At 37.1% G+C, this 7,356-nt stretch overlaps 1 protein-coding gene across 1 annotated transcript in view; it reads right to left on the reverse strand.

Moving 5' to 3' along the window:
* The window catches only part of adam19a (ADAM metallopeptidase domain 19a), a 158,315-nt gene that overhangs the window by 110,235 nt on the left and 40,724 nt on the right, over positions 1-7,356 (reverse strand). The gene's annotated exons all lie outside the window — the stretch shown is intronic.

The raw sequence follows: 7,356 nt of genomic DNA on the forward strand, positions 1-7,356 counted from the left end.
TGTGGTGAGGGCAGATGTGTGTTCAGTTTGTGGTGAGGGCAGATGTGGGCCAATAAAGTTCCTGCACTTGATCAGAGTTTGGATGCACAACAATGAGTGTTTACAAGACCACAGAGTGAAGAGACACTTGATGGGGAGGCATCGCATCAATTATATGTGAAGGGGACGTGTCCCCCGCACATTTAAAAATATTTGTTGAGACCCCCCCTCCCTCCCTCCCACACACACACACACACGCACACACACACACACACACACACACACACACACACACACACACACACGCACACACGCACACACACACATTTACCATAAAATATTAGTCCATTCAGTGATGTTTCTATTTCTTCATGAACATATCAATTTCACTTGATTAATAGGAGAAAACTCAAACCTCTAAGAGTCCACTCCAGGTTTTCCTGGTTACCTGCAACAACTCACCACACCACATGCAGTGTTTCCCTGAGGTCACTTGCCTTGAGGGCACTCATCTCTTCAGCAGTTTTTGTGGAGGGAAGAGGGGGAGAAACCTCTTTGTTACGCGCTAGCTTAGCAATACGTTAGTGCTGGCAGTAGCTGAACTGGGGTAAAGCCTTCCTCAGATTCAGAAACCTTACTGTCGCTCAAATACAGAGTGCTCGATTACAACAACCTTAACAGCTGAGCTGCATGTGCACAGTTGTGTATGGCCCTGTTTACAGGCGATTAATATACAAAAAAAGCAACATTTCACCTAGATTCTATTACTTTCATTTCACACATTTAAAGCATGTTTCTCATGAAGTTGGTGGAAATTCAGATGTGGGATTTTAAAGACATTAAAAAAACATTTTAAAAAGTTATCCAGTTTTAGCTTCTCTCACCGTCAAGAAAATGATTAAAAAATATTCTAACATACAAAACTCTCAACAACCAAGCTTCATTTTATATTTTCCTAACACAGCACTTTGCTCTCAGACTGCAGGTTTACTTGTGGTTCCTAGAGTTTCTAAAAGCAGAATGGGAGACAGATCTTTCAGTTATCAGGCTCCTCTCTTGTGGAACCAACTTCCAGTTTCTGTCCGTGAGGATTAGGTTTAAGTCTTTTTTTTTTTTAAATAAATCCTACAGTTAGTGTCAGCTTGGGGTTCCTGAGCTGTCCCTTAGTTATGTTGCTATAGTCTTAGACTGCTGGAGGACAAACTGACCACATCTCCTCACTCTGCTGCTGTCTTTATTCTGATGTTCATGTTTCTACTTGCAATTATTGCTGTTATTAACTACTGTAGTTTATTTTTCATCCCATAGAAACCACACCTGAACCAATGCTTCTGTTTGTTTGTGTCTATCTCCTGTTTTCTCAAACCTCAACCAGCTGAAACAGGCAACCACTCGTCTTGAGAATGGCTTTGGTTCTGCTGGAGGTTTCATCCTGTTAAAATGTGTTTCTTTCCACTGTCGCCTCCGTGCTGCTCAGGATATGGGATTGAGACAAAGCAAAGATTTGACACAATCTGCTGGAACCCTTAGATAGAAAACTTTTACAAATACAGTAGACATTTCATAATGTATTGTTAGAGAATGAGTTGTATTATAACAGCAAATAAATAGACTATAGCTGGATTTGATGCTGCCCTGAGATGATATCTGCTGTGAATCTGCGCTATATACCGGTAAATAAAGTACATCAAACTGAATTAAATCAAGAATGAAAATATCAATATAATTGAACACACACCTGTCAGACTCTTCAAAGCAGAGGCTTGACATCAGAGTCACAATTTTAACTAATGTTGGAGGCTGGGGGAAAAATAATCCAAAACAATACTTCCTGATATGTGCCTTTGTTGCCACTCCACAAAGGACACCATCTTCAGTTGCCATTGTGCCCTAAAGGGAGCCACAGCTACCCTTCAAAACAAAGCTAGTGGTTGAGTGAAGCAGGAAGACGAAAAGCCAATTATACCAGCAAAAAAGAATGAGGAAGGATTATGGGTGAATACAAAAGCAGCAGCAGCAAAAAGCCCTAACTCATTTTCCCCGTTTATTTGAAAGACTTCACGTCTAAAAGACAGACCTAACTGTTTTCCACACACGGATTCAACATCAAGTTGTAGAGTTCACATAAGGAATCTAGCTTTTCAATGGAATGTCATTGCTTAGGATTTCATTTTGATTATTTATTGTTTATTTGAAAAGGACAAGAGGCATTTATTAAAACTGATAAACCCTTTAAATGTGGCTGATGGGTCAGAAGAACACGAGGGCTAATTTATTGACTGTTGATGGTAAAACATCTAAAAAAAATGAATGGGATGAAAAAAACAACATGCCTACCAAAACCTGACCTCGTACGTAACAAAAATGAAGCCAAACAAAAATAGCTGTATGTCAATGCTCCGCGTTGCTGAAACATTTGAATAATGAATATTATTAGTTCTCAAAATGAGTGGTTTTCTGGACTGGAATTTTCCATCTTTATTTATACAGGTTTATCTCATTGAGCCTCTGGGACTCATTTACAAGAGAGACCTGAATTTTAACAAAGAGTGATGACAACAACAATAGACAATCATAAAGTATGCAAAGAAGAATTGAATTGAAGGAATTGAACAGGAAATGCAAGTTTGGTGCAAAATATTCACACGGATAGGAGTTACACAGTGGAGAAGAACAGAGGGAGTTATTTTTTTCTTGCTCAAGGCATCACAGGGTGATGGATCCTGGAGAGTGGAGGGAGCAGTTTTTATTCACCACCAGGTACAATGGAGGAGCCAGGGGATGGCCAATGGTGGCCTTGGTCACCATTATCTTCAGCTATTCTAATCTTTTGAAAAAAAAAACATACTTTTAAGCAATATAAAAACTAGAAAGCATAGTTTCCTACAATAACAATAGTGCCTGGTTTACATAGAAAAATGGTTATCTTGGGTTCTGTCATGACCACCCAAGTTTCAGATCATACTTTTTTTTACATCACGATGAAACCACACATGCAAAAGTAAGTTGGCCCATTGCTTATTTTTCAAGTTATCCAGCTCACATTGTTTACATATTTATGGCAGTGGCCATCTTGGATTTTGACATGACACCCAATTTTAAAAATCATATTAATATTATTATTAATAGTAATAAATTGTTTTTCCTGAATGTTGCAAAGATAAATAAAAGATGGCTTTAAGGTTTTTTATATTCCATTGTTTTAGATTTTATTGATTTGATCAATTTGTAAATGACTAAATAGTCATAGGTTTATCAATGTGACTGAAATATTTGAAAGCATATTTATTTTAATAGCATTAACTAAGTTAATAGTTTAATTTATTTAATGTTTTCAAGGTAAAATGTAGGTGTTTGCCACTCTTTAAATGTTTTTCAAGACAACATGGAGTCTAATGTGATCTCAAAATCTTTAAATTCATTATAATATCAAGCTCATCTCCACTTTTAAAAACATGAAAATGTCAAATTATTTTGTAAATGTCAAACAAGTCATCAATGATGGGCAAGATTTAGCGTCATACTGCAGACGTTGCAAACAAAAGTGATACAGATGTTTCTTGTACAATAAATTTTTTTCTTCAAAAAATTATGTTCACTGCATTCATATGGACACTATTATTTGGCCATCCATCAGCTGCTTTAAGGATAAACAGAACTGGGCCAAGAAAAGAACCCTGTTGGACTCCTAAAATACTGTCAAGGTAAGAAGAATAAATCTCATCAACACAAACACAATGCTTTTTGCTTGAAAGATACTGTATTTTATTTGAATAATTTGATCATTAGAAAAATGTTATTCTAGAACACGTCCGCAATACTCTGGATATTTTTAAACACTAAGATATTCTGCTATTTTCACCTCCAATTCACACACACAGTCTTTAGAATCTTTAATAAAACTGTTTGTTGTTGTTTTTTGCTCATTTTATACATGTCCACTTTGACTTTGTGCTCTTGAAATGAAAACAAAAATAAAGCTGTTTCAGCTTTTCTGCGTCAGTCCAATTTGATCACGATCCTGTCACTTTGAAACCCTAATTGTGTGCTGAAATGAATAACTAGGAGGAAACTCTTATTGGTATCAAAGAGAAATATAAGGTTAGGATGAATCCTAAGTCAAGCAGAGCATGCTATTTTTTACCACTGGTATTGTATGGGTATTTCATCATTTTTGTTAGAACCATGCAAATTAGATACAACAACTAACGCCCAGTTCACCCAACTTTTTTATGAGCAGGTTCACGTTTTACTTCAAGCTCAGGTTTGATACCAGAGGCCTGGAAGCTTGAGGGTTCTGTCCAGTATCTTAACTGTTCCTAGAATTGTGTTCTACTAAAGATTGCTGATGTTGTTCCTGGGATATACTGATGTCACCCTTTTAGTGTGGGGTCACAGCCTTGAGTGCTCTGATGATCACTGGCACCACAGAGGCCCTGACTCACCATTGCTTCTTAATTTCCTCTTTTATCCTTTGATATTTCTCCAGCTTCTCGTGCTTTTTCTTGACAATGATTAATTTGCTACATTGATAATGAATGAATTGCTACATTGATCACTTCTGGAGTTTGACCCCTTCAATGTTCGTTTGATTAGCCATCATCGGTTTTTCAGTTTGAATCTGTTCAAGTATAGCCCTGTCAATGTCATTCTCCACCATACTTGGTTGAACATCCTTCTTTGTAAATTAGCCCCTACAGCTCTGGATAGTTCAGTGCTACTGGTTGATGTATTGGTATTGCTTAGTGCAGTGCTACTAGATGATGGAGTAGCACTGTTGATGCATTGCTGCTGGTTGGTGCATTGATATTGGTTGGTGCAGCAGTACTGGGTGGTGCAGTGCTACTGGATGGTGGATTGATATTGGTGCATTGCTACAAGTTGGTGTAGTGCAACTGGTTGGTGGATTGATATTGGTGCATTGCTACAAGTTGGTGTAGTGCAACTGGTTGGTGCAGTACAACTGCTTGGTGCACTGATATTGGGTGGCACAGTGCTACTAGTTGATGAAGTAGCATTGGTTGATGCATTGCTACCAGCTAGCACAGTGCCACTGGTTGATGCCTTGGTATTGGATGGTGCATTGGTACTGGTTGGTACATTGGTTTTGGCTAGTGCATTAGTACTGGGTGGTACATTGGTATTGGTTGGTGCTGAGGTATTGGTTGGTTCTGTGATATTGGTTGATGCAATTTTACTGATGGTGCATTGGTTTTAATTAGTGCATTGGTACTGAGCAGTACATTGGTACTGGTTTGTGCAGTGTTACTTATTAGTGCTGTGGAATTGGTTGTTGCCCTAGTAGTGGTTGGCACAGTATGTTGGTACTGATTGGTGCCTTGGTATTGATTGGTGCATTGGTAATAGTAGGTGCATTGGTATTGGTTGCTGCCTTGCTACTGGTTAGAGAATTTGTACTGGCTGGTGCCTTGGTACAAGATGGTGCATTGGTACTGGTTGTTAGTGGTTGCTGGCTTAGTACTGGTTGGTGCAGTGGCATCAGTTGGTGCAGTGGTATTGGTGCATTATGTTAGAACAGAAGAGCAGGTGGTTCAAAGCGTTGTGTAGTAAACCTCTGAGCAACCTTGATGTGTATTGAACGAGACACAAATTATGTCATACTGGTTTAAAATCTGTCTAGATTAATAATGTCCCCATCAGAGTTGGGGAGCCAGGTACTATTGAAACAATCCATTTATGGGCAATACTTCTCAATTTATATGTAAACTTGAGAAAAAAATATTCATAGTGTTGATGGAACCTTAAACAAAAAAAAAACCAATACAATAAATAAATAAATAACATGGTTGGTGGTACCAAATTCCTAAACCTAAAATGACAGCTCAGGTACAACTACCGTAATCGAGTAAGCATTTAACTTCGACTGAAATGAGAACTTTAAATGAATAGTGATTATGAAACCCAAATTACATCAAACATAGAGAATTGTGGCTTTAATATTAATGTTTAATCATTAACTTTGTAAACCACTTCTGTGCAACTTTATTAATAACCACGAGCATGTTGATTGGTGCATAATTGATTTTTTTTTTTGGTTTTGTTTTTTTCACAAGGTTTGAAAATAGAAGTAGCTGTAGCCAATTTCCAAACAGACGGAACAACTTGCCTAATAAACACATTAATCACAAACACAATTGGTATCTAGTCCCCATACATCTTTAGTTTGGCACATTTTTAATGAGTCTGTAATACAGTACTGACCATTTCAGTATTGACTTCTGTCCTTGACTTACAGACAGAAAGAAACATGTAGTTTTAGAGTCCTGAACTCCATCTCTCTGAATGTATATGTCAGACATTAAAGTTGCACAGCTCGGCTCATTTGCAATTCTAAGATCAGGTGGCTTGTCAGCAGCATGAGCCTGACTGTCAGCTCTGCTCTGAGTAGGAGTCATAACAAACACTTCTCGTCAGCGCTGTTGCTGTCAGCAACCAATTTGCTTCTGCCGTTTCAATTTGCTTGGATTTGAACAAACCAAAGAGGGTTTGCATAACCTCTGGCTTTATTGAGCACAAACACTTAATTCTGCTATGAGGAAACTTCCTGAAATCTTTCAGCTACACAACACAACAGCTGAACAAGACAGCATGCATGAGACTGAAATGAAAATGGGCTGCAGAAACTTCAGAAAAATATTTTAAACATATTCTATATGCTTTTGTTACATAACTATATAAGATACTTTATTAATAATATATTGAGTTTTTTATTGTATTATTGTACATGCATATGTTTTAAAGCAGTGACCTCACTGAGAGTCGCAACACACCAATTGAGCGGTCTTGAAATGACTGACCCTCAAACTGTCCCTTTACGACTAAACTGTCTTTTAGGTGAAAAATTAAATCGCTTTACAAAACTGCTACAAAACAACTAAAAGTATTCATTAATATTTCTGTACACAATAAACTAATCAGTTCTTTTAAGCAATCAGTCTGACATTAAAAATAAAAAAAAACTTTTAAAAATATATTTTTAATTTTTACTCAAGTGCTTTTAGTTTAGCAAAACTCCATACTTGGATTATTTTATAATTTATTTTGAATTGTAATTTTTTTTTTTATTAAAAAGAAAGAAATTCTTTAAAAATGTATTAATGCACAATGTCAGCATGTGTTTGATTATTACTTTACCAGTGAGGCCTTGTTCTGGTCAAGCCGGCAGGAGTCGACCTCGATGCTACATGTACTGTTAGTGTGTTTTTGCTCTTTTACATCTTAACTAAAACAATTTTATCAGATGAGATGAGAGATTGAGCTCAACAGGGAACTACAGCCACAAAGGAGACACCTTTTCTGGGTCAGCTGCATGAAGTCTGCCTGTTGATCTCATAAAAAAAAAAAAAAAAAAAAAAA

Source organism: Nematolebias whitei, chromosome 1, assembly GCF_014905685.2.
Source record: "Nematolebias whitei isolate Nwh7 chromosome 1, NemWhi1, whole genome shotgun sequence".
NCBI lineage: Eukaryota > Metazoa > Chordata > Actinopteri > Cyprinodontiformes > Rivulidae > Nematolebias > Nematolebias whitei.